We start from the raw sequence: 27,150 nt of genomic DNA, 5'->3' as shown, positions 1-27,150 counted from the left end.
AGCCTGCACCTCTTAAAGGGGAGGTGCATTCTGGCTGGAGCAGGTGCTGGAAGTGGCTGAGGAAGAGAGTCTGACCTGCAAGAACACTGACTAATGGCACAACAGGGCAGAGAGCATGCTCCAAGGTTCTCAAGACACTTAACTGGAGGCCTTTGTGGAGGAGGTGGACAGGAGGAGAGAGGTCCTCTAAACACAGGGGGCCAGGAGGCCCTTTAGACAAACTCTGCAATGAGAAGCAGGTAGGGTGGCGGTCAATGCCAGAAGTCAAGCCCTGAGGACCTGGTACAGCTTCCACTGCAGCACAAGCAGAAGCCCCCCAACGTCTGAGTGCTGCAATGGAAGCTCAGCTTGCTGCCACGCAGGTTCAGACTGCTGCCATTGTGGCTGGGTTTACCAGTGTTCAAAGAGGCTTGTAGGGTGTCACAAAAGTTCAGCAAACTGTCCTCCAACAGATTACTAGGATTGCAGAGGCGCCGCCCTGGGGTAGTGGCAGTGGTTCTGTGGAACATGAACCTGCTGTCCTCTCAGGATGGCAGCATTCTGGTGACGTATGAAGAGAGATTGGGTCGAATAGGCTTATATTCACTAGAGTTTAGAAGAATGAGAGGGGATCTCATTGAAACTTATAAAATTCTAACAGGACTAGACAGACTAGATGCAGGAAGGATGTTCCCGATGGTTGGGGAGTCCAGAACCAGGGGTCACAGTCTAAGGATAAGGGGTAAGCCATTTAGGACAGAAATGCAGAGGAATTTCTTCACCCAGAGAGTGGTGAACCTCTGGAATTCTCTACCACAGAAGGCAGTTGAGGCCAATTCATTAAATATATTCAAGAAGGAGTTAGATATATTTCTTAAGGCTAAAGGGATCAAGGGATTTGGGGAGAAAGCAGGGACAGGGTACTGAATTTGGATGATCAGCCATGATCTCAGGGAATGGCGGAGCAGGCTCGAGGGGCCGAATGGCCTACTCCTGCTCCTATCTTCTATGTTTCTAGGTTTCTATTCGTCCTCCCACCACTGCCACTCCACCAGTGCCCTTGCTGTTGCCTGTCAGCCAGCCAACCCAGACTGCTGCCGCCCATGCTGAGGTGGTGCAGTCCGAAACTGGACCTTCTAGGCTCAGAGCTGCTCGAGGTCATCCTCCAAGGTCATCCGCAGTGTCCTTCACTGGAAGCCAGCAACCTTCCACTAGCTGTGTTGCAGCCACTGGGGTAGCACTGCGTAGGAGCACTAGGATATAGAAACATAGAAAAATAGGAGCAGGAGTAAGCCATTCAGCCCTTCGAGCCTGCTCCGCCATTCAATATGATCATGGCTTATGCTCTTTCTCAATACCATATTCCCGCTCACTCCCCATACCCCTTGATGCCTTTTGTGTCTAGAAATCTATCTATAGAAACATTAGGACATATAGGACAGGTAAAGGGACATGGAATACAGACACAAAGGGAATGCACATGGGTGATCAGTTTACGTTTGTATGCAATGTGGCATGATTTCATACATAAATTTGGTTTGGAATGTTTATATTGTGTTGGCTTTTATTTTTGCATTGTGGTCAAGCAGACGCTGTGATGATCAGTGACAGAGAGAAGGTAAGGTGTGGGACTATTGGTGAATGTGGAATTGGGGTCACATTTATTGGTATTGCAGCTGGATGAGTCAGTCACGGACAGCCCGGGCAGAAAGGGGCTGTCTGGGTTGCTGCTTCCCTTCAGCCATGGCTCAGTGGGTAGCACTCTCGTCTCCGAGTCAGAAGGTTGTGGGTTCAGATCCCACTCCAGAGACTTGAGCACAAAAATCTAGGTTGACACTCCAGTGCAGTACTGAGGGAGCGCCGCACTGTCAGAGGTACTGTATTTTGGATGAGATGTTAAACCGAGGCTCCATCTGCCCTCTCAGGTGGACATAAAAGATTCCACGGCCATTATTTAGAAGAGCAGGGGGGTTAGCCCCAATGTTCTAACTAATATTTATCCCTCAATCAACATCACTAAAAAAGAGATGATCTGGTTATTATCCTGAGGTCCTGAAAGGCACTATATAAATGCAAGTCTTCTATTTAATTTTTTTTTAAATAGGAGCAGGAGTCGGCCATTTGCTCCTCGAGCCTGCTCCGCCATTTAATAAGATCATGGCTGATCTTCGAGCTCATCTCCACTTTCCTGCACTATCCCCATACCCCTTGATTCCCTTAATATTCAAAAATCTATCGATCTCTGTCCAGAATATACTCAACGACTGAGCCTCTACAGCCCTCTGGGGTAGAGAATTCCAAAGATTCACCACCCTCTGAGTGAAGACATTTCTCCTCATCTCAGTCCTAAATGGCCGACCCCTTATTCTGAGACTGTGACCCCTGGTTCTAGACACCTCAGCCAGGGGAAACATCCTCCCTGCATCTACCCTGTCAAGTCCTGTAAGAATTTTGTATGTTTCAATGAGATCACCTCTCATTCTTCTAAACTCTAGAGAATATAGGCCTAGTCTACTCAATCTCAACTCATAGGACAATCCCCCCCATCCCAGGAACCAGTCTGGTGAACCTTCGTTGCACTCCCTCTATGGCAAGTATATCCTTCCTTAGGTAAGGAGACCAAAACTGTACACAATACCCCAGGTGTGGTCTCACCAGGGCCCTATATAATTGCAGTAAGACACCTTTACTATTATACTCAAATCCTCTTGTAATAAAGGCCAACATACCATTTGCTTTCCTAATTGCTTGCTGTACCTGCATGGTAACTTTCAGTGATTCGTGTACAAGGACACCCAGGTCCCTCTGAACATCAACATTTCCCAATCTCTCTCCATTTAAAAAATACTCTGCTTTTCTATTTTTCCTACCAAAGTGGAAATTATTTTAAACTCTAGAGAATATAGGCCTAGTCTACTCAATCTCTCCTCATAGGACAATTGAAGCCTCCTTGCATCCTCCTCACAACTTACATTCCCACCCAGCTTTGTATCATCAGCAAAACGTGGATATATTACATTTGGTCCCCTCATCCAAATCATTGATGTAGATTGTGAATAGCTGAGGCCCAAGCACTGATCCTTATGGTACTCCACTAGTTACAGCCTGCCAACCCGAAAATGACCCGTTTATTCCTACTCTCTGGTTTCTGTCAATCCTCAATCCATGCTAGTATATTACCCACAATCCCATAAGCCCTAATTTTGTTTAATAACCTCTTGTGTGGCACCTTATCGAATGCCTTCTGAAAATCCAAATACACCACATCCACTGGCTCCCCCTTATCTATTCTGCTAGTTACAACCGCAAAGAACTCGTCAAACATGGTTTCTCTTTCATAAATCCGTGTTGACTCGGCCCAATCCTATTATTATTTTAAGTGCCCTGTTACCATGTCCTTAATAATAGATTCTAGCATTTTCCCTACTACTGATGTCAGGTCTGTAGTTCCCTTTTTCTCTCTCCCTCCTTTCTTAAATAGCGGGGTTACATTTGCTACCTTCCAATCCGTGGGAACCGTTCTAGAATCTATGGAATTTTGGAAAATGACAACCAATGCATCCACCATCTCTATAGCCACCTCTTTCTTCCTTTCTTCCTCCTCCTGCTGCTCCTCAGCTGATCGCCATATGGAAGATGACAAGGACTGTGCCCTCATGGTGACGAGGCTGTACAGCATGCAGCAGGCCACCACAAATTTCGACACCCGCTCTGCCGAGTACTGCAGGGCTCCTCCAGAGCGATCCAGGCAGCGGAAGCATTGCTTCAGCACACCAATGGTCTGCTCAATGATATTTCATGTGGCAGCGTGGCTTTCATTGTATGAACGCTGCCCATGTGTGCATGGGTTGTGCACCAGAGCCATGAGCCATGTTGTTAACGAATAGCACTTGTCTCCCAATAGCCACCCTCTGGTTTGTCGTGGTGGCTGAAATGCAGATGGTTCAGCTAACTGCCGCAGAATGAAGGCATCATGACTGCTACCAGGATACCGGGCATTGACCTGCATGATTCGCTGAGTATGGTCGCACACCAGCTGGACATTGAGGGAGTTGAATCCGTTCTGGTTGCGGTACATCGGAGTTGAGATGCGATGCCCGCAAAGCGACATGCTTGCAGTCAATGACACCCAGCACCTTAGAAAAGCCTGCAATCCTTGAGAAGCTGCCTGCTGCCCTCTCGCCATAGAGAAGGAAATGTATTCAGCGCTCTTGAAATAGAGAGTCTCAGTTACGTCCCTTATGCAGTGCATGGCAAACTGGGAGATGTTGCAAATATCTCCTGCTCCAGCCTGGAAGGAGCCCAACACATAATATTTCATGGCCACTATGACCTTCACAGTCACTGACAAAGCGGTCCTCGCCCTGCTCTGAGGCTGCAGTTCTGCCTGCAGCAGGTGGCAGATTTCAGTGAGGGTGTCTTTGGTGAAGCGCAGATCTGTGATATTCTATTCCTCGCTTAGGTTCAAGTAGGTGAATTCCTCCTTGAACACCTTGGGGGGATATGGCCTCCTGCTGAGAGCCCTTCTCCCGCTCCTCCTCCGCCCTCTGTCAGCAACTTGTCCGGCTCTGCGTCGCCTCTCCTCATCTTCCCTGTCATGCTGTAGGATAAGTGGAATGTCTAATGCTGCACACAAGTCTTGCAGCAAGTGGTCTGTGCAGAGTCCTTGAAGTCAGGACAAAGTCTTTCAGCACCGGCCACACCATTCCCTGCAAACACTTCTACACACTTAGCAACAGCCAGTAGAAATCAACCAGCAACTAACCTGTAAGTAGTTGATGATCCCTTTAAATGGCGGGGGTGTCCTTCCTGCTGCTGAACACGTGTTCAGCTGTGTGAGCTTAAGAGAGGACAGTAGCTCCAGCGTTGAGCTCCAAATTGGCAGTGCTGGCTTCAAATCAGCATTGCACCTGGAGCGCCCAAACACCAGGTGCTATGGAACCGAATTTTGCGGCCACAGAATAATAATCAAGAGAGATCTTCCAAAATTCTATGGACTCTGGCACAGTTCCCATGGATTGGAGGGTAGCTAATGTAACCCCGCTAGTTAAAAAAGTGGTAGAGAGAATGGGGAATTATAGGCCGGTGTGGCGGAGACCACATAGGGACAATAACACAATGTATAACCAATGCTGTTATATGTACCTAAACACAATTCACTTTGTATAGCAATGTTGTGATATGTACATGCTGGGTTGGGTTATTGGTGCAGGGTCCCTTTAAGAGCGTCGGGAACGTGATGACGTCATGACGTCGGTTGCGTGATGATGTCATAGCCCCTGCACGGGGCTGAGCCTTCAGACCTCGTGGAGATTGATTAAAGTAAGACACGTTTTGTTTTTGCTTAAAGAAAAGTCTCAGCCTGTTGATTTCTAGCGACTCCAACATTGGTGACCCCGCTGCTCTTTTGGACAATTCCAAAGACCTCATCTGAAATGGCGACGAACGCCGTTTCCGTCAAATTACCCGAGTTTTGGGAACAACAGGCTGCCGCTTGGTTCGCCCAGACCGAGGCTCAATTTGCAATCCGGGACATCACCGCAGACGACACGAGGTACTATTACGTCGTCTCTGCTCTCGGCAGCTCCACCGTGGCCAGAGTCGTGAACCTGCTCGAAAACCCCCCGGTGCTCAACAAATACGAAATGCTGAAGGCGCACCTCTTACAAACTTTCGGACTCACCGAAGCCGAACGCGCACGCCAGCTTTTCTCTCTACCCGGGCTTGGCGACTCCAAGCCCTCGGAGCTGATGGACCACATGCTGGCCCTCCTGGGCACACACACGCCATGTTTCCTCTTCAAGGAACTGTTCCTCCAACAGCTGCCAGGTCAGGTACGGTCGGCGTTAGCCAACTCTTCCATTACCGATTTCCGCGACCTGGCCAAGGAGGCCGACAAATTTTTCACCGCCGGGCAACAGTACTGCGCGGCCACGCGAAGCCTTGCCCCCACTGATACAGCCCAACGGCGGCAACCCTCAAGCCTCTGCTTCTACCATGCGCAGTTCGGCCCCAAAGCCAGGAAGTGCCGGCCCCCGTGCAGTTTTCCCGCGTCGAAGCAAACTAAAGACCACTCATCAGCTGCCATGGCTGTCGGCCGTTCAGGCAGTTTGTTGTTTATTACAGACACCGACTCTGGGTGTCGTTTCCTTTGCGACACGAGCGCCCAGGTGAGCGTCCTGCCCGCGTCAACCATAGACATTCAAGGGGGGAACCACGGCCCCATCCTCGAAGCCACCAACGGCAGTTCCATCCGCACCTTCGGGAAACGGAACGTGGCGCTTTGTTTTGGCGGGCAACGGTTCACCTGGGACTTTGTCACAACAAAAGTGTCCACCCCCCTTCTCGGCGCTGACTTCCTCTGCGCCAATGGCCTTTTGGTGGATGTCAAGAACTGACGTCTCATCAACGCGGAAACCTTCAGCTCGCTCCCATGTTCCCTCAGTGGGTCCAGCACGACGCAGTTGTCCAGCGCACTCTCGGCCTCCGACGAGTTTTCCCACCTCCTCGCCCAGTTCCCGGACCTTACGAAACCCACGTTCTCATCCGCCGCCACCAAACATGGGGTACAACACCACATTTCGACCATCGGTCCGCCCATCTACGCCCGCGCTCGGCACCTCGACCCGGGGAAATTCGCCATCGCCAAAGCCGAGTTCGACACCATGGAGCCCCTCGGCATTATCCGCCGGTTGAACAGTCCGTGGGCTTCGCCCTTCCACATCGCCCCGAAACCAGGCGGCGGGTGGCACCCGTGCAGAGACTACCGGTGCCTCAATGACGCGACGACCCCCGACCGCTATCCGATTCCACACATCCAGGACTTTTCCGCCCGCCTGGCCAGGAAAGTGGTATTCTCGAAAGTGGACCTCGTCCGGGGTTATCACCAGGTCCCCGTCCGGCCGCAGGACATCCCGAAAACCACGGTGATCACCCCGTTCGGGCTATTCGGATTTCTCCGCATGCCATTCGGCCTCAAAAATGCCGCACTGGCTTTTCAATGCCTAATGGACACCGTGTTACGGGACCTGACGTTCCTGTTTGTATACCTGGACGACATCCTCATCGCCAGCGCCTCCAGGACGGAACATGTGTCCCACCTCCGGACTCTTTTCGAACGACTCAGCCAACACGGCCTAATCGTCAACCCGGCCAAGTGCCAGTTCGGGCTGTCCTCAATCGACTTTCTTGGGCACCGCATCACGAAGGACGGGGCGGTGCCACTCCCATCGAAAGCAGAGGCCATGATGGACTTCCCGTGACCCCTCACCGTTAAGGCCCTGCAGGAGTTTTTGGGCATGGTGAACTTTTACCATCGTTTCGTCCCCCGAGCAGCCCAGCTTATGTGGCCCCTTTACGAGGCCCTCAAAGGCAAGCCCGACAAACTCGCCGTCAACTGGTCTGATGAGATGGCCAATTCTTTCACAGACATGAACAGGGCCCTGGCTAATGCAACCATGCTGGCGCATCCGTTGCCCGATGCGCTGATCGCTCTCACCACCGACGCCTCGGACTATGTGGTCGGCGCCGTCCACGAACAGTGGATCAACAGCGCCTGGCAGCCGCTCGCCTTCTTCAGCTGGCAGCTCCGCCCCAACGAGCGGAAATACAGCACCTTTGATCGCAAGCTTCTCGGCCTCTACCTCGCCGTCCAACACTTCCGTTTCCTGCTGGAGGCCCACAGCGTTCGTGGACCACAAGCCGTTGACCTTCGCCATGGCCAAAGCCTCCGAGCCGTGGTCGGCCCGTCAGCAACGCCAGTTGGCCTTCATCTCGGAGTTTACAATGGACATCCAGCATGTGGCTGGCAAAGACAACCCCGTCGCCGACTGTCTCTCCCGAGCCGTCGCCAGCGCTGTGCACCTCGGCATCGACTAGACCCGCATGGTGGCCGACCAGGCCTCCGACTGGATGGCCAGGCCTACAGGACGGCGGCCACGGGCCTTCATCTAGCAGACGTCGCGTTCGACGCTGCCGGCACCACACTCCTGTGCGATGTCTCCGCTGGGCAGCCACGTCCCGTCGTGCCCGAAGGGTGGAGACGGCAAGTATTTGACGCCGTCCATAATCTTTCCCACCCGGGCAGGAAGCCATCACAGAAGCTGGTGGCGGCCAAGTTCGTCTGGCACGGGCTCAGGAAAGACATTCGCGACTGGGCCAGCACCTGCGTGGTATGCCAACGCTCGAAGGTACATCGCCATACTAAGGCCCCGTTGGCGCCTTTCGCGGTGCCCGAGAGGCGGTTCGACCACGTTAACGTGGACCTGGTGGGCCCCTGCTGCCCTCCCGCGGGTTCACCCACCTCCTCACAATGGTCGACAGAACCACCCGATGGCCAGAAGCCGTCCCGCTGTCTTCAACGACGGCTGCTGATGTGGCTCGAGCATTCGTCAGCACTTGGGTCGCCCGGTTCGGTGCCCCCTCTGACATTTCCTCCGACCGGGGGCCCCAGTTCACGTCAGAGCTCTGGAACGCCGTCGCCCAAGGCCTCGGGTTGAGACTCCACCGCACCACAGCATACCACCCTCAGGCCAACGGGCTGTGCGAATGGTTTCATCGCTCCACGAAGGCCGCGCTCCGAGCCAGCCTCCGGGACGATGGCTGGATCGACAGACTCCCGTGGGTCATGCTGGGACTCAGGACCGCTCCCAAGGAGGACCTCCAATCCTCGTCCGCCGAACTCGTCTATGGACAGCCGCTGCGGGTTCCCGGGGATTTCGTCCCCAACGCAATGGAACCTTGGTCCACTGCCCGTCAATGGTCCGACCTTCTGGACAACGCCAAGGTTTTCGCTCCGGTGCCCACGTCGCATCACGGCCTCCCGCAGTCCCACGTTCCGCTCAACCTTCGTGCGGCGGAGTACGCTTTCATCCGCCACGACACCCACCGGGGACCTCTTCAGCCACCCTATGATGGACCGTTCCGCGTCCTGGAAACCGGGGACAAGACCTTCGTCGTGGATGTCGGCGGTAAGCCAGACTGCATTTCCGTGGACCGTCTTAAGCCGGCCCACCTGGATCTGGACCAACCCGTTGAGTTGGCACAGCCCCTGAGACGGGGCCGACCTCCGGTTTCCACACTCTCAATCCACCACCGAGCGCCCGAGGTCCTTCCGACGAACCCCCCGGTCCCCACCCCGGAATTGAGGAGCCGATCCAACCGTGTGATCTGGCCCCCCCAACGACTGACATTGCCAGTACTAGTGAATTCTGGGGGGACGTATGTGGCGGAGACCATATAGGGACAATAACACAATGTATAACCAATGCTGTTATATGTACCTAAACACAATTCACATTGTATAGCAATGTTGTGATATGTACATGCTGGGTTGGGTTATTGGTGCAGGGTCCCTTTAAGAGCGTCGGGAACATGATGACATGATGACGTCGGTTGCGTGATGACGTCATAGCCCTTGCACAGGGCTGAGCCTTTAGACCTCGTGGAGATTGATTAAAGTAAGACATGTTTTGTTTTTGCTCAAAGAAAAGTCTCAGCCTGTTGATTTCTGTCGACTCCAACACCGGTAAGCCTGAAATAACAACAGAAAATGCTGGAAAAACTCAGCAGGTCAGGCAACATCCATGGAGAGAAATTTGAGTTGACGTTTCGGGTCAAACACTTCTTCAAAACTGGAAAGAAAAGAAAATAGATCGAAGGCAGGGCTGCGATCAGACAAAAGAAGTGAAAGAAACAAAAGAGCTAGACGAGATGGTAATAGGCTGAGATTAGGTGTAAAGTGTACTGGCAGGGCAAGAGATAGCTGCCAGGTGTGTGAGAGAAACAAAAGGAAAGGGGGGGGGGAAAGGAGTGGAAAAATTACAAGAAAAAATGTGTAATAGGGGCCGAGGTTATGATCTGAAATTGTTGAACTCGATATTGAGTCCGGAAGGCTGCAGACTGCCTAATCGGAAGATGAGGTGCTGTTCCTCGAGTTTACGTTGAGCTTCCGTGGAACAATACAAGAGGCCAAGGACAGTGAGGTCCGAGTGGGAATGGAACGGTGAATTAAAATGACAGGCGACCGGAAGCTCGGGGTCCCCCTTACGGACTGAACGGAGGTGTTCCGCAAAGCGGTCACCCAATCTGCGTTTGGTCTCCCCAATGTAGAGGAGACCGCATCGTGAGCAGCGAATACAGTATACTAGATTGCGAGAAGTACAAGTAAATCGTTGTGTCACTGACCTCATCTCCTCTGGAGATCTTCCTCCCACTGCCACCAACCTCATAGTTCCCCAACCCCGCACAGCCCGCTTCTACCTCCTTCCTAAGATCCACAAACAGGACTGCCCTGGTAGACCCATCGTTTCAGCCTGTTCTTGCCCCACGGAACTTATCTCTTCCTATCTTGACTCTATCTTTTCTCCCCTTGTCCAGTCTCTTCCCACCTACATCCGCGACTCTTCAGACGCCCTCCGCCACTTTAACAGTTTCCAGTTTCCTGGCCCCAACCGCTTCCTTTTCACCATGGACGTACAATCACTCTACACCTCCATCCCCCATCCGGATGGCCTGAGGGCGCTCCGCTTATTCCTTGAACAGAGGCCCAACCAGTCCCCATCCACCACCACCCTCCTCCGCCTGGCTGAACTTGTTCTCACATTAAACAACTTCTCCTTTAACTCCACTCATTTCCTCCAAATCAAAGGTGTTGCCATAGGTACCCGCATGGGTCCTAGCTATGCCTGCCTTTTCGTGGGCTATGTGGAACAATCTTTGTTCCAGTCCTACTCGGGTCCCCTCCCTCACCTCTTTTTCCGATACATTGATGACTGTATCGGTGCCGTTTCCTGCTCTCGCCCCGAACTTGACAATTTCATTCACTTTGCCTCCAATTTCCACCCTTCCGTCACCTTCACATGGTCCATCTCTGACTCTTACCTTCCCTTCCTCGACTTTTCCGTCTCCATCTCTGGGGATAGGTTATCGACCAATATTCACTACAAGCCCACTGACTCCCACAGCTACCTGGGCTACACTTCCTCCCACCCCGCTCCCTGTAAGGACTCTATTCCATTCTCAAAGTTTCTCCGTCTCCGCCGTATCTGCTCCGACGATGCCACCTTCCACACCAGTGCTTCAGACATGTCTTCCTTTTTCCGCAACTGAGGATTCCCCTCTACCGTGGTTGACACTGCCCTCGACCGTGTCAGTTCTATCTCCCGCACTTCTGCCCTCACCCCTGCCCCTCCCTCCCGGAACCACGATAGGGTTCCCCTTGTCCTCACCTTTCACCCCACCAGCCTCCACATTCAACGGATCATCCTCTGGCATTTCCACTACCTCCAAAGTGATCCCACCACCAAACGTATCTTCCCATCCCTCCCCTTTCAGCATTCCGTAGGAACCGCTCCCTCCGAGACACCCTAGTCCACTCCTCTATCACCCCAAACAGCCCTTCCCCTTCACCTGGCACCTTCCCGTGCAAGCGGAGGAGATGTAACACCTACCCCTATACCTCCCCCCTTCCTACTGTCCAGGGCCCCAAATACCCCTTCCAGGTGAAACAGCGATTTACTTGTACTTCTCGCAATCTAGTATACTGTATTCGCTGCTCACGATGCGGTCTCCTCTACATTGAGGAGACCAAACGCAGATTGGGTGACCGCTTTGCGGAACACCTCCGTTCAGTCCGTAAGGGTGACCCCGAGCTTCCAGTCGCCTGTCATTTTAATTCACCGCTCCATTCCCACTCAGACCTCACCGTCCTTGGCCTCTTGTATTGTTCCACGGAAGCTCAACGTAAACTCGAGGAACAGCACCTCATCTTCCGATTAGGCACTCTGCAGCCTTCCAGACTCAATATCGAGTTCAACAATTTCAGATCATAACCTTGGCCCCATTACACATTTTTTCTTGTAATTTTTCCACTCCTTTCCCCCCCCCCCTTCCCTTTGTTTCTCTCACACACCTGGCAGCTGTCTCTTGCCCTGCCAGTACACTTTACACCTAATCTCAGCCTATTACCATCTCGTCTAACTCTTTTACTTCTTTTGTTTCTTTCACTTCTTTTGTCCGATCGCAGCCCTGCCTTCGATCTATTTTCTTTTCTTTCCAGTTTTCAAGAAGGGTTCGACGCGAAACGTCAACTCAAATTTCTCTCCACGGATGTTGCCTGACCTGCTGAGTTTTTCCAGCATTTTCTGTTGTTATTTTGGATTTCCAACATCTGCAGTATTTTGCTATCATACCAGTAAGCCTGACATCGGTAGTGGGGAAAATGCTAGAGTCCATTATAAAAGATGTAATAGCAGAGCACTTGGAAAACAGTGACAGGATCAGACAAAGTCAACATGGATTTACAAAAGGTAAATCATGCTTGACTAATCTACTGGAATTTTTTGAGGATGTAACTGGTAGAATAGATAAGGGAGAACTAGTGGATGTGGTGTATTTGGACTTTCAGAAGGCTTTCGATAAGGTCCCGCATAAGATTTTAGCGTGCAAAGTTGAAGCACATGGGATTGGGGGTAAGGTACTGACTTGGATAGAGAACTGGATGGCAGACAGGAAGAAAAGAGTTGGAATAAAAGGGTCTTTTTCCGAGTGGCAGGCAGTGACTAGTGGGGTACCGCCGGGATCGGTGCTCGGACCCCAGCTATTCACAATATACATTAATGATCTAGACGAGGGAACTAGATGTAATATCTCCAAGCTTGCAGATGACACAAAGCTGGGTGGGCATGTGTGCTGTGAGGAGGATGCCGAGAAACTCCAGTGTGATTTGGACAGGTTGGGCGATTGGGCAGATGCATGGCAGATGCAGTATAATGTGGATAAATGCGAGGTTATCCACTTTGGCGGCAAAAACAGGAAGACAGATTATTATCTGAATGGTAATAGATTGGGAAAAGGGGAAGTGCAACGAGACCTGGGTGTCCTTGTGCACCAGTCGCTGAAAGTAAGCATGCAGGTGCAACAGGCGGTTAAGAAGGCAAATGGTATGTTGGCCTCCATAGCGAGAGGATTCGAGTACAGGAGCAAGGATGTCTTGCTGCATTTGTACAGGGCCTTGGTGAGACTACACCTTGAGTATTGTGTGCAGTTTTGGTCGCCTTCTCTGAGGAAGGATGTTCTTGCCATGGAGGGAGTGCAGCGAAGATTCACCAGACTGATACCTGGGATGGCAGGAATGACGTATGAGGAGAGATTGGGTCGATTAGGCTTGTCCTCGCTGGAGTTTAGAAAAATGAGAGCGGATCTCATTGAAATTTATAAAATTCTAACAGGACTAGCAGACTAGATGCAGGAAGGATGTACCCGATGGCAGTGAGTCCAGAACCAGGGGTCACAGTCTAAGGATAAGGGGTAAGCCATTTAGGACAGAGATGAGGAGGAATTTCTTCACCCAGAGAGTGGTGATCCTGTGAAATTCTCTGCCACACAGGGCAGTTGAGGCCAACTTATTAAATATATTCAAGAAGGAGTTAGATATATTTCTTAAGGCTAAAGGGATCAAGGGATATGGGGAGAAAGCAGGGACAGGGTACTGGAGTTGGATGATCAGCCATGATCTCATTAAATGGCGGAACAGGTTCGAGGGGCCGAATGGCCTACTCCTGCTCCTATCTTCTAGGTTTCTATGTTTCTAACTCCAGCAAATTTGTCAAACATGATTTCCCTTTCATAAAACCATGCTGACTCTGCTTGACCATATTATGATTTTCTAAATGTCCTGCTACCACTTCCTTAATGATGGACTCCAGCATTTTCCCAATGACAGATGTTAGGCTAACTGGTCGATAGTTGCCTGCTTTCTGTCTCCCTCCTTTCTTAAATATGGTCGTTACATTTGCAGTTTTCCAGTCTGCTGGGACCTCTCCAGAAGCCAGGGAATTTTGGTAGATTACAACCAATGCATCCACTATCTCTGCAGCCACCTCTTTTAAGACTCTAGGTTGCAGGCTATTGGGTCCAGGGGACTTGTCCACCTTTAGTCCCATTAGTTTGCCTAGTACTTTCTCTGTAGTAATAGTCATTGTTTTAAGTTCCCCCCCCCCACCCCAATAGCCCCTTGATTATCCATTATTGGGATGCTTTTAGTGTCTTCTACTGCGAAGACCGATACAAACTATTTGTTCAAATCCTCCGCCATTTCCCTGTTTCCCATTATTAATTCCCCAGACTCATCCTCTAGGGGACCAACATTTACTTTAGCCATTGTCACTGCCACTGTCCCTTTTATTCCATGGACTTTAACTTTGCTGGCGAGCTATTATGTAGTACTTTGTCTGTTGGAAATCCAAAATTTTTTCCCTTTAAGTATTTCTCCAATTCCCTTTTGAAAGTTACTATTGAATCTGCTTCCACCGCCCTTTCAGGCAGTGCATTCCAGATCATAACAACTCACTGTATTAAGCATTGTTTTCTCATGTCCCCTCTGGTTCTTTTCCAAACACCTTAAATCTGTGTCCTCTGGTTACCGACCCTCCTACCACTGGAAACAGTTTCTCCTTATTTACTCGATAAAACTGCTCATGATTTTGAACACCTCTATTAAATATCCCCTTAACCTTCTCTGCTCCAAAGAGAACAACCCCAGCTTAAGAACGTAAGAAATAGGAGCAGGAGTACGCCTTACACTCCTCGAACCTGCTCCGCCATTCAATAAGATCATGGCTGAAATTCTACATCTACTCCACTTTCCCACCCTATCCCCATATCATAGACTCATGGAATGGTTACAGCATGGAAGAAGGCTATTCGGACCGTCGAGCCCATGTCGACAATCAGCTAGTCCCACTCCCCCACCCTTTCCCGTAGCCCTGCAAATGTTTTTCTTTCAGATACATATCCAAATCCCTTTTGAAAGATAAGATTGAGTCTGCCTTCACCACCCTTTCAGGCAGTGCATTCCAGATCTTAACCACTCGCTGAGTAAAAACGTTTTTCCTCCTGTCGCCTTTGGTTCTTTTGCCAATCACCTTAAATCTGTGTCCTCTGGTTCTCGACCCTTCCGCCAATGGGAACAGTTTCTCTCTCTCTACTCTGTCCAGACCCCTCATGATTTTGAACATCTCTATCAAATCTCCTCTCAATCTTCTCTGCTCCAAGGAGAACAACCCCAGCTTCTCCAGTCTATCCACGTAACTGAAGTCCCTGATTCCTCGAATCATTCTCGTAAATCTTTTCTGCACCCTCTCTAAGGCCTTCACATCCTTCCTAAAGTGTGCTGCCCAGAATTGGACACAGTACTCCAGTTGTGGCTGAACCAGTGTTCTTTACAGGTTCATCAGAATTTGTACACTTTTGTACTCTATAGCTCTATTTATGAAACCCAGGATTCCATGTCTTTTTAACTGCTTTCTCAACCTGCCCTGCCACCTTCAATGATTTGTGCACATATACCCCCAGGTCTCTCTGTTCGTGCACCCGCTTTAGGATTGTACCCTTTCGTTTATATGTCCTCTCCTCATTATTTCTACCAAAATGTAGCACTTCACACTTTTCTGCATTAAATTTCATCTGCCACGTGTCTGTCCATTTCACTATCCTGTTCATGTCATAGAGTCATAGTCATAGAGTTTTACAGCACAGAAAGAGGCCCTTCGGCCCATCGTGTCTGCGCCGCCCATCCATCCCTGTCCAGTCTAATCCCATTTTCCAGCATTTGGTCCATAGCCTTGTATGCAATGGCATTTCAAGTGCTCATCCAAATGCTTCTTGAATGTTGTGAGGGTTCCTGCCTCTACCACCCTTTCAGGCATTGAGTTCCACATTCCAACCACCCTCTGGGTGAAAAAGTTCCTCCTCAAATCCCCTCTAAATCTCCTGCCCCTTACCCTGAATCTATGCCCCCTTGTTATTGACCCCCCTACTAAGGGGAAAAGTTCCTCTTTGTCTACCCTATCTATGCCCCTCATCATTTTGTACACCTCAATCAGGTCCTGAATTCTTCCTGTCTTCCTGAATTCTATAACTCTCCTCCTCACTGTTCACTATACTTCCAAGTTTTGTGTCATCTGCAACTTTTGAAATTGTGCTCTGTACACCCACATCCAAGTCATTAATATATATCAAGAAAAGCAGTGGTCCTAGAACCGACCCCTGGGGAACACCACTGTATACCTTCCTCCAGTCCGAAAAACAACCGTTCACCACTACTCTCTGTTTCCTGTCACTTAGCCAATTCTGTATCCATGCTGCCACTGTCCCTTTTATTCCATGGGCTTCAACTTTGCTGGCAAGCCTATTATGTGACATATGTGACAGTGTTAATTAGGAATCTCATAGTAAAGGATCCACTGGGGCAGAGTGATCATAATATGATAGAATTTCACGTTAAGTTTGAGAGTGACTTGTCTCAGTCCGAAACTAGAGTCTTAAAATTAAACAAAACCAGTTACATAGGTATGAGGGGCGAGTTAGCTAAGGTAGATTGGAAAAATAGATTAAAAGGTATAGCGGTAGATAAGCAGTGGCTAGCATTTAAAGAAATATTTCATAATTCTCAACAAAAATACATTCCATTGAGAAACAAAGGCCTAGAAATTCAGTTAAGGCCCGCCAGCAGGCTAACGCCCAAAAGTTAGCGCTGCGCGCGGAGCCAGGTGCGCCCGTCAGATATTCAGTTTTTGCGCCCCAAGTCGGAACCGGGCGCTATTCCAGGGTGTGCCCGCCCCCGCTTGGGGCGCTGAAACTGAATCTCTGCGCTGTAGGCCCCGCTGCGCCACCTGCTGCGGAGCGGCAGGCTGCGGTACTGCAGGCCTCCTCCTTCTCTTAAGGGGGAGGTGCCTGCAACAGCGAGATCGCCACTGGATTGTGCCGGCAAATGAGCCGGGCACCACGGAGAAGTGCCGTGCTCGTGGAAAGCAGCCGGCAATGCCGCGGGGGGGTGGTGGAGGAGGCCGGGGAAGGAGGTGCAGGCAGGCGGCCGCCGAAAAAGCGGCCGGCCGCACCTCCACCTTAAAGCGCCCCAGTAGCGCAGCAGTACGGCCCCGTTTTTCAATCGCTGTTTGCGGCCGCTGCAGAAGAGGCGGCCGCAACTAAATATGAGGTTTGGGCCGGAGGCGGGGCGGAACCGGGGCACTGCGCACACCGATGACGTCATCGGTGTCGGCGCAGCGCTATCGGCTACCGCCGCCATTACCGCAGCGCTGAATATCAGCGCACCCTCTTACACTGGCGCAGAAACCCTATTTGGGCGGTAACTGGGCGCAAAGCCCACTGAATTTCTAGCCCAAAAACTCCACGGAAAAAGTGATCCCACCGTGGCTAACTAAAGAATTAAGGATAGTATTAGGTTGAAAGAAGGAGCTTACAATGTTGCTAAGAATAGTAGTAAGCCTGAGGATTGGGAAAGTTTCAGAAACCAGCAAGAAATATAAAAGCTGGGCGTTCGCTAAATTTTGCGCCCGGCGCAACTTAGCGCCACCTTCGCCGATATTCAGTTGCATCGCCCCAAGAGGTTGCTGCTGCGCTAAAGCAGGCGACGCACGACTATCATTAGGCGCTAAGCCGGCGATCCGGGGAGGGTCGACTTGTTTGGCTGCCATGCCCTGCACACTGCAGCCCTGAAGCAAGGCCCGACTATTGCTGGTTCATCAGTTCTACGCCCTGGACCATGGGGATGCCCGCTATTCTTCCAAATCCCATTGCACGCTCTTGCTGCTTGTCCAGGGTCATGGGGAAGGAGATGTACTGACGTCTCCTTCTGAAAAGGGCATTGATCACCTGGCGGATGCAGCAATGTACCGCGAACTGGGAGATGTTGGCAATGTCCCCAGTAGCAGATTGGAAGGAGCCGGTGGCATAGAAGTTGAGAGCCACCGTCACCTTCACTGCCATCGACAGAGATGTCCTGCTCCTCAGCTGTGGCTGCAGATCTCTGCAAAGCAGGTGGCAGATCTCAGTGACCACCTCCCTTCTGAATCGCAACCTCCAAACACACTGCTCCTCAGACATGTTCAGATATGAGAACTGCTGGTGGTATACCCTGGGTGGGTAAGGCCTCCTGTGCCGACACCTGTTGGCCCTTCTCTGTCTGGCCATGACTGGCACTCTCTCACGGTGTCTCTGATCCCTTTGAATGCAATGCAGAAAGCCAACGTTTCCACCCATTGCAGCCCCCATTATATGTGGCGACTCAAGGCTATGGCACTGAAAGTTAAATTCAAGTGCAAAGCTCTGGCCTGAAGCCAGAAGTACCTGTGCGAGCACTGAGTCAAAGCAGAAAGCTCTCTGCCTTTGTCTCTCTCCAAATATCCGTCTCTCACACAGAAGGATTGGCACAAAATGGCTGTCACTTATAATGCAGGAGGAGTCCCCTTTAAATAGCGCCCCCCGCGCCCCGCAGCGACTGGGAACCGTTCCCCTCTACCAGTCGCTGGGGGCGCCAGGCGCAAAGAAGGCCGGCGCCACTGTATTTCTGGTTCGGGGCGCACAAAGGGCGTTGCACCATGAAATGACGTCAGGATCTGCGCGCGCAGCTGAGCGCGCGCAAAGGTTTTGCGCCACCACTAAATCTTAACTGAATTTCGCGAGAGGCACAGATCGCGCCGCGCCCGGGCGCTCGCCGCTTAGCGCCCCACTTTTCCTCCTCCTAAGGCGCTAGCGGCTGGTGCAAACAACTGAATTTCTAGGCCTTTGTGTTCTCCTCACAGCTTACTGTCCCACCTAGCTTTGTATCATCAGCAAACTTGGATACATTACACTCAGTCCCATCATCTAGGTCATTAATATAGATTGAAAATAGCTGACCACCCAACACTGATCCTTGCAGCACCCGACCAGTTATATCTTTTGTTTCTTAACTTGTCCCATTAACATCTCCTTTTGCCTTGCACCATCATCCCTTTTGTCTCTCAATCTCTCCCGCCTTCCATCCTATCACAGACCTTCCCTTTTGTTCTTTCCTCCCCTGCACTTGCTTAAAAACCTGTTCCATCTCCAGCTTTTTCCAGTTCTGACGAAGAGTCATCGACCTGAAACGTTAACTCTATTTCTCTCTCCATGGATGCTGCCTGACCTGCTGAGTATTTCCAGCATTTTCTGTTTTAATGCCTTCTTCCTAGCTGGGCCAAGAACATACTGGTCAAGGAAATTCTCCTGAACACATTACAGAAATTCCTCCCCCTCCTTTCCCTTTACCCTAGCATTATCCCAATCGATATTTGGGTAATTAAAGTTCCCTAATATCACCACTCTATAGTGATGTGCCTCAATAATCCCGAGACTCGATGTTAGCGGAACAAAACAAGGCTTTTATTAACTTAGAAGATAACACGCAGTGGAGAGAGGTATCTTCCATCTGGAGCTCTGCAGTACTGGATATGAGGCCAGACTGAGCTGGCTTACATAGAGGCCAGGTATGGGCGGAGCCCTACGCACAACACCTTCCATACATTCCAATATACAATACAATGGTGAGGAGAAACCTGAAACCAACCACAGTCACAGGCAATACAATGGTGAGGGGAAACCTGAAACCAACCACAGTCACAGGCAGTGATGAATGGAATATTTCATCACATTCACCCCTTCTATAGATTTAGTCTGTTCGGGGGTTTGGTAGTCCTCTGCGACCGACGTGGCTGTTGTGGTGTCGCGGGTGTCGGCTGGGTGTCCCCGGTGGCCTCCTGGGTCTCTGCCGGGGGTGCCGCCAGGGTTGTTGAAGGGGTAGTTGGTGGGGGTGCCGTTGGTCGATGTTCTTCCGGGGGTGATGAAAGAGTAGTGGGTGGGTAAGAGTTGCTGTGGTCGTTGTTGCTGCTATTGCCGTGGTTGTTGTCGTTACCGGCTGGGGCGACGTCTTTTATTGACACGGTGTCCTCCCTTCCGTCGGCGTGCCGGACATACGCGTATTGGGGGTTGGCGTGGAGTAGGTGCACTGGCTCCACGAGAGGGTCCGTCTTATGGCCCCTCACATGCCTTCGCACGAATACCGGACCTGGGGTGGAGAGCCATGACGGCATGGATACGCCTGAGGTGGATTTCCGGGGAAAGCTAAACATTCGTTCATGAGGCGTGGCATTAGTGGCAGTACACAATAGCAACCGTATCGAATGGAGCACATCTGAGAGGACTTCCTGCCAGTGGGAGATAGGGAGGCCCTTGGTCCTTAGAGCTAGAGTGACTGCTTTCCATACTGTCCCGTTCTCTCGCTCCACTTGACCGTTACCCCGGGGGTTGTAGCTGGTGGTACGGCTCGTGGCGATACCCCTGGACAGCATGTACTGGCGTAGCTCTTCACTCATGAAGGACGCCCCCCTATCCGTGTGGATGTAGCTCGGCATACCGAACAGGCAGAACAGGCTGTTGAGGCATTTAATGACCGTGGCGCTGGTCATGTCTGGGCAGGGGAAGGCGAATGGGAACCGGGAGTATTCGTCCACAATGTTCAGGAAGTAAACATTGCGGTCGACGGACGGGAGGGGGCCCTTGAAATCTAAGCTGAGCCGCTCAAAGGGCCGTGTAGCTTTGATTAAGTGGGCTCTATCAGGGTGGTAGAACCGAGGCTTGCACTCAGCGCAAGTGCGGCAGTTCCTGGTCAGAGACCGAACTTCCTCAATCGAGTAGGGTAAGTTGCGGGACTTTATGAAGTGGAACAGCCGCATGACCCCTGGGTGGCAGAGGTCGTTGTGGAGGGTCTGTAGCCGATCCCCGGTGGCGCTGGCACACATCCCTCGTGAGAGGGCATCTGGGGATTCGTTAAGGGCCCCTGGCCGGTAAATGATGTCATACTCGAAGGTGGAGAGCTCGATCCGCCACCTAAGAATCTTATCATTTTTGATCTTCCCCCTCTGTTTATTATTGAACATAAACGCTACCGACCGCTGGTCGGTAAGTAGGGTGAAGCGTTTGCCGGCTAGGTAGTGGCGCCAGTGGCGCACTGCCTCCACGATGGCTTGGGCCTCCTTTTCCACGGAGGAGTGTCTGATCTTGGGCCCTTGGAGGGTCCTCGAGAAGAAAGCTACAGGCCGCCCCGCCTGGTTGAGGGTGGCCGCCAAGGCAAAGTCAGGCGCATCACTTTCCACTTGAAATGGAGTGTTCTCGTCCACTGCCTGTAGCGTGGCCCACTCAATATCCTGCTTAATGCTTTTGAAGGCGGCGTGGGCCTCAGCAGAGAGCGGAAAAGAGGATGCTTTCAAGAGGGGGCGGGCTTTGTCGGAGTAGTTGGGGACCCATTGGGAATAATAAGAAAATAACCCCAGGCACCTTTTCAGGGCTTTGGGAGTGTTGGGCAGGGGCAGCTCCCGTAGGGGGCGCAATCGGTCGGGGTCTGGTCCGATTTCCCCATTCTCCACCACGTTGCCTAGTATGCAGAGGCGCGTGGTGTTGAAAACGCACTTGTCCTCGTTGTAGGTGAGGTTGAGTTTTTTGCGGTTTTCAGGAACCTCTCGAGGTTCGAGTCGTGATCCTGCTGGCTGTGACCGCAGATGGTGACGTTGTCGAGGTAGGGGAAGGTTGCCTGCAAGCGGTGGTCATCGACCATGCGATCCATCTCCCTCTGGAAGACCGAGACCACATTCGTCACCCCAAAGGGGACTCTGAGGAATTGGTAGAGGCGTCCGTTCGCCTCGAAGGCGGTGTACAGGCGGTCCTCTGGTCTGATAGGGAGCTGGTGGTACGCTGACTTGAGGTCGATGGTGGAGAACACCCGGTATTGGGCGATTTGGTTCACCATTTCTGATATGCGGGGTAGCGGGTAGGCGTCTAGTTGGGTGTACCTGTTGATCGTTTGGCTATAGTCGATCACCATCCGTTTCTTCTCGCTACCCCTTACCACCACCACTTGGGCGCGCCACGGGCTATTGCTGCATTCAATAATGCGCTCTTTCAGGAGCCTGTCTACCTCGGTCGCGATAAACTGCCTGTCCTCCCAGCTGTACCTCCTGCTTTTGGTCGCTATTGGCCGGCAGTTAGGGGTAAGGTTCGCGAATAGCGAAGGCTGCTTTACCTTCAGGGTAGCCAGGCCGCACACTGTGAGGGGCGGCTGGGACCCACCGTACTTGAGCGTGATGCTTTGGTGGTTGCACTGGAAATCCAGGCCCAAGATCACGCTCGCGCATAGATTCTTCATGATTAATACTTTAAAATTATCGTATACAGTCCCGTTAACGGACAATTGTACCGTGCAGTAACCCAGAATGGTCGATGTCTGGGTTTTATCAGCCATAGAGATGGTACCCCGAGTAGGGACCACCTTTAGGGAGAGTTGTTGTGCCAGTTCAGGGTGGATAAAACTCTCCGTGCTTCCGCTGTCAATTAAACATTTAACCCGGCACCCGTTTACCTCGATGTCCACCATTGATTTGGATAGCGGGTGGGGCCTGGTCTGGTCCACTGTGACCGATGCCACTGTAGGGCCCTGATCGAGACAAGATGGCGTCCACGCTGTCTGCTCACAAGATGGCGGACCCCACGAGGTCGGGCAAGATGGCGTCCAAGATGGCCGCTCCCACAGCGCACACGCGGCGGTGGCGGGTTTTGGTTTTCCGGCGGGGTTCCCTCTGCACACCTTCCCAAAGTGCCCCTTCTTACCACACTTAAAGCAGGTGGTGCCTTTCGCCGGGCACAGGTTTCTGGTGTGCTTTGGCTGCCCGCAGAAGTAGCAGTTGGGTCCCCGACGCGTCGCGGCTGTCGTAGGGCTTCTGGGGGGAGAGCGGGGCCCCGACGGTGTCGGGCTGCCGGGCGGGGAAGATGCCTTCCAAGATGGCGGCGCCCTTGGTGCACACGTGGCGGCGTGGACGGCGCGGGCTGAAGAGTAGGCGTCTGAGTTTCTCTGGGCCACATCCAGGGATCGCGCGGTGTCCGCAGCCTGTTTCAGGTCCAATCCCGTTTTTTCCAGCAGTCTTTGCCGGATGTAAGTGGAGCTGAGGCCTGTGATAAAGGCATCGCGAACAAGCTCGTCGGTGTACACTGCGGCTTTTACATCTCGGCACTTGCAGTCTTTGCCAAGCATTTTCAGGGTGCCTAGGAACTCCTCCACCGATTCCCCAGGTCGCTGTGCGCGAGTGGCGAGCAGATGCCTAGCATACACCTCATTCGTAGGCTGCTGGTAATGCGCCTTTAAGATGTCGCAGGCGGCCAGGTACGTGTCGGCGTCTTGGATGAGGGGGTAAACCCGGTGGCTTACCCAATTCCGCAGAATTCCGAGTTTCATACTCGCAGCGTCCGTAGCGTCTTTGACGGCTGCGGAATTGTCCAGGAAGAATTCCATACACATAAACCAGTGTCCGAAGCGTGCTGATGCGTCCGGAGCATGCTGATCCAAATCCAAACGTTCGGGTTTCAGGAGTTGATCCATTGTGTTGAAAAATAAGTTAATAAAATTGATGTGCCTCAATAATCCCGAGACTCGATGTTAGCGGAACAAAACAAGGCTTTTATTAACTTAGAAGATAACACGCAGTGGAGAGAGGTATCTTCCATCTGGAGCTCTGCAGTACTGGATATGAGGCCAGACTGAGCTGGCTTACATAGAGGCCAGGTATGGGCGGAGCCCTACACACAACACCTTCCATACATTCCAATATACAATACAATGGTGAGGAGAAACCTGAAACCAACCACAGTCACAGGCAATACAATGGTGAGGGGAAACCTGAAACCAACCACAGTCACAGGCAGTGATGAATGGAATATTTCATCACATATAGCTCTTGCATATGTCTGCGATTTCCCTGCAGATTTGCTCCTCGACCTCCCTCTCACTATTTGGAGGCCTGTAGAATACCCCCAATAGCGTGATCAAACCCTTTTCGTTCCTCAACTCTAACCAAATGGATTCTGTCTTTGTCCCCTCAAGAACATCCTCCCTTTCCAACATTACAATATCTTCCTTAATCAGCACTGCCACCCCACCTCCCTTTTTTCCTTTCCTACCTTTTCTGAACACCTTGTACCCTTGAATATTAAGTGCTCAGTCCTCACCGCTTTTAAGCCACGTTTCCGTTATTGCCACAACATCATATTGCCACATGGCTAATTGTGCTTGTAGCTCACCAACCTTATTCACCACACTTTGTGCTTTTACGTGCATGCATTCTAAACCCATTTTTGAATTTTTCGTAGTCTTTCTTAGCGTGCTCCTCTCTAATATGGTACTACTGTACTTCCGCCTCTAATACAACTTTCTGCTCTAGTACTATCCAACAGGAAGGGACAGAGGCCTAGAAATTCAGTATAGCCAGTTTTGGGGCGGTAAAGTCGGGCGGGCGCTAAAGTTTGCGCCCGGCGCAAAGTCGAGGGCACTTCGCCGATATTCAGTAGCTTCGCCCTAAGAGGTTGCTTGAGCGCTAAAACTGGCGATGCACGCCTAACTTTAGGCGCTAAGCCGGCAGTGCTGAGGGATAGCGCCGAGGCCGGGCGCAGCGCAGGTGCGGTCATTTCTTGATTGACAGCAGACACCGTGGCACCAGCCAGCTCTTAAAGGGGGAAGGGTCGACTTGGTCTGCTGCAACGGCCTGCACACTGCAGCCTTCCAGCTAGGCCTGAACACTGCTGGTGATCAGAAGGAGCCATGGCAACGGTACAGAAGGCCCGTGAGCGTGGCCTGCGCTTCTCAGCCCATGGCTTGAAGGTGATGGTGAGGGCCTTGGAGAAGAGACAGCACATCTTGTTCCCGGACACTGGCAAGAAGCCTCCCACCAGCGTCTATAGGAAAGCCTGGAGGGAGGTCGCCCGCTGGGTGTCGGCCACCGGCGATGCCCTCAGGGACAATGTCCAATGCCGGAAGAAGTTTAATGGCCTGACCAGGATTGTCAGGGTGAGTACCCTTTCCAGTCTCCTCCTCATCCTTGCATGTACACCTGACATGATGGGCAAAGGGACCTGAAAGCCCTAATGGCCAGCCCTCAGCCAGCAGCTATGGGACAGTCATGAACATCAATTGCACATTCTGCACTTTACACCATGGGAGGCAGCGCACACCACATCAGGGCTACACACTGGCCAAGCTATTCCACCATGGCAGGCAGCGCACACCACATCAGGGCTACACACTGGCCAAGCTATTCCACCATGGGAGGCAGCGCACACCACATTAGGGCTACACACTGGCCAAGCTATTCCACCATGGGAGGCAGCACACACCACATCAGGGCTACACACTGGCCAAGCTATTCCACCATGGGAGGCAGCGCACACCACATCAGGGCTACACACTGGCCAAGCTATTCCACCATGGGAGGCAGCGCACACCACATCAGGGCTACACACTGGCCAAGCTATTCCACCATGGGAGGCAGCGCACACCACATCAGGGCTACACACTGGCCAAGCTATTCCACCATGGGAGGCAGTGCACACCACATCAGGGCTACTCACCGTACTTACAGGCCGTCCTTTCTCTTGCAGGCAAAACTTGCCAACAACCGAAGGCACCAGGAGGAGACCGGGGGAGGCCGCCCCCAGATCCAGGAGCTCACTCCCCTGGAGGAGCATGTGAGTCGCCTCATGGGAGCCCGGGTGATTGGGCCCGTCGCCTGTGGAGATGCCGACCCTCTTCTGGGCCACAATGGTATGGACATCACCTTTTGGACCTCTCTCGTCGCACTTGCGCATCCGATCTACCTCCTTTGCCACTGTCCGACCAATGCGCTGAATGCCACCAGTCATGCCTCCCTCGCTGACGCCCTCTCCTCACTCTAAAGCTACTCTTGTGCCTTCCTGCTTTCAGCTGGTAACGAGGAGCTCCCTGAAGCTGCCAGTGACAGCCCCTCCGAGGAGGAGGAGGAGGAGGAGGAGGAGGAACAGGAAGGCGGACCATCAGGGCAGCACTCAGGTCCGGCTGCAGATGCCGAAGTAGTGGACACGTCTTCCCTGGAGGAGAGCCTGGAGGAAGTGTTGGAGGGGAGTGGAGCTGCTGGGACCGGTGGCGTCCAGCAACCCAGGAGGGCTGCGGTTGGTCCGCGGCCTTCCCCCCAGAGGGGGGAAGGATCGGAGGGGAGTGCAGTTGCTGGGCCCAGTCGCCGCCGGCAACGTGGCAAGGGTCGGCCAGCTCAGCCCCCTGCTCCCCAGCGGGCGAGTCCGGATTCCAGTCCGGCCACGTTCAACTCAGAGGAGGCGTGCCACCTCGATCAAATGGCCCAGGATTCGGATCGCCGGCACACCGAGCTGATGGGGGTCGTGGCACGGATGCCTGAGGCGATCGAGTCCCTGGCTAGTAGTGTGCGCGAGTTCAGGGCCTCACATGCCGCGAGTGGCCGGCTGATTAGTGATGCCGTCCAGACAGTGGCTGCTCTGTTGCGGTCACAGACCAGGGCAATAGGGGCACTCACTGCTGCCACACGCGCTGCGTCAGCCAGGCATCGCCTGGACACCTGCCGCGCTGCAGCAGCACAGCGGGCTGCCCTTCGGCAGATTGGTGCGCATGCTGCAGTGCGGGCCCGGGCGAGTGCCAGAGTGCCACATCACCAGCCAGCGCCTACCATCCGCCAGATTGCACACATTCCTCCAGCTGTCACCACCACTCCCCCAGTGGCGCCTCAACGGCAAGCGGCTGCGAATGATGTTGGCCAGGCACAGCTGCGCCAATCACCAGCCGGCCCCTCGAGGGCCAAACCCCGTCTAGGCCGCCCCCCAAGGGCATCTGCCGGAAGGACATCTGACCCTCAGAAGCCTTCCCCCAGCCTCGCAGCAGCCACTGGGCAGAGCTTGCGGAGGAGCAGCAGGCCGGGCAGGGGCCCCAAAAGGCTCGACAAGGTCTCGCCCTCGCGGCCCAATAAGTAGACGGTGTGGCCAAGTGTTATTTTATATGGCGATGCCTATGTTTCTTTTGGGGATGGTTGTTTTGTTTCTGGGGATGTTTTTTGGGTTAAGGCCGAGGATGAAGGCCATTTTTGTCCAAATGTTCAGTTATTCCTCCCCATGTTGTGGGAGTGAGTCATTTGATGTACTGTTTTTTGGGGCCGTTGAATGTTTCTGGGTTTCATGTGGGAAGGGGTTTCATTGGTCTAAAATAAAGATTTCTCTTTATTCAGAGAGTGTCCATGTTTGTTGCTGTAAGTGTTTGTTGCCTTCGCCGGCTGAGGGCTTGCGGAGCGGCTGCGTTCATGCTCCTTCATGGCCACAAGGCATTCCCTGACAGGGGGCTTAGAAGTGACGTTCAATAAGCCGCCGACAGACGGCCCTTGGACCTTCTCGCTCCCTCCTGGGATGGTACTCCTCCTCCTCCTGCTCCTCCTCCTCATGCTCCTCCTGCTCCTCCTCCTGAGGTGGTGGTCCAACGTG

The 27,150-nt window shown here is 52.4% G+C and overlaps 1 protein-coding gene across 1 annotated transcript in view; it reads right to left on the bottom strand.

Moving 5' to 3' along the window:
• Positions 1-27,150, bottom strand: part of macf1b (microtubule actin crosslinking factor 1b) — a 565,261-nt gene that overhangs the window by 159,595 nt on the left and 378,516 nt on the right. The window lies entirely within an intron of this gene.

The sequence above is a fragment of the Somniosus microcephalus genome, chromosome 5 (genome assembly GCF_052327205.1).
Source record: "Somniosus microcephalus isolate GS21.2 chromosome 5, FLI_Smic_1.0, whole genome shotgun sequence".
In the NCBI taxonomy this organism is placed as follows: Eukaryota; Metazoa; Chordata; class Chondrichthyes; order Squaliformes; family Somniosidae; genus Somniosus; species Somniosus microcephalus.
Note: the sequence above shows the minus strand (reverse complement) of the source record. Positions and strands in the feature narration are given on the sequence as shown.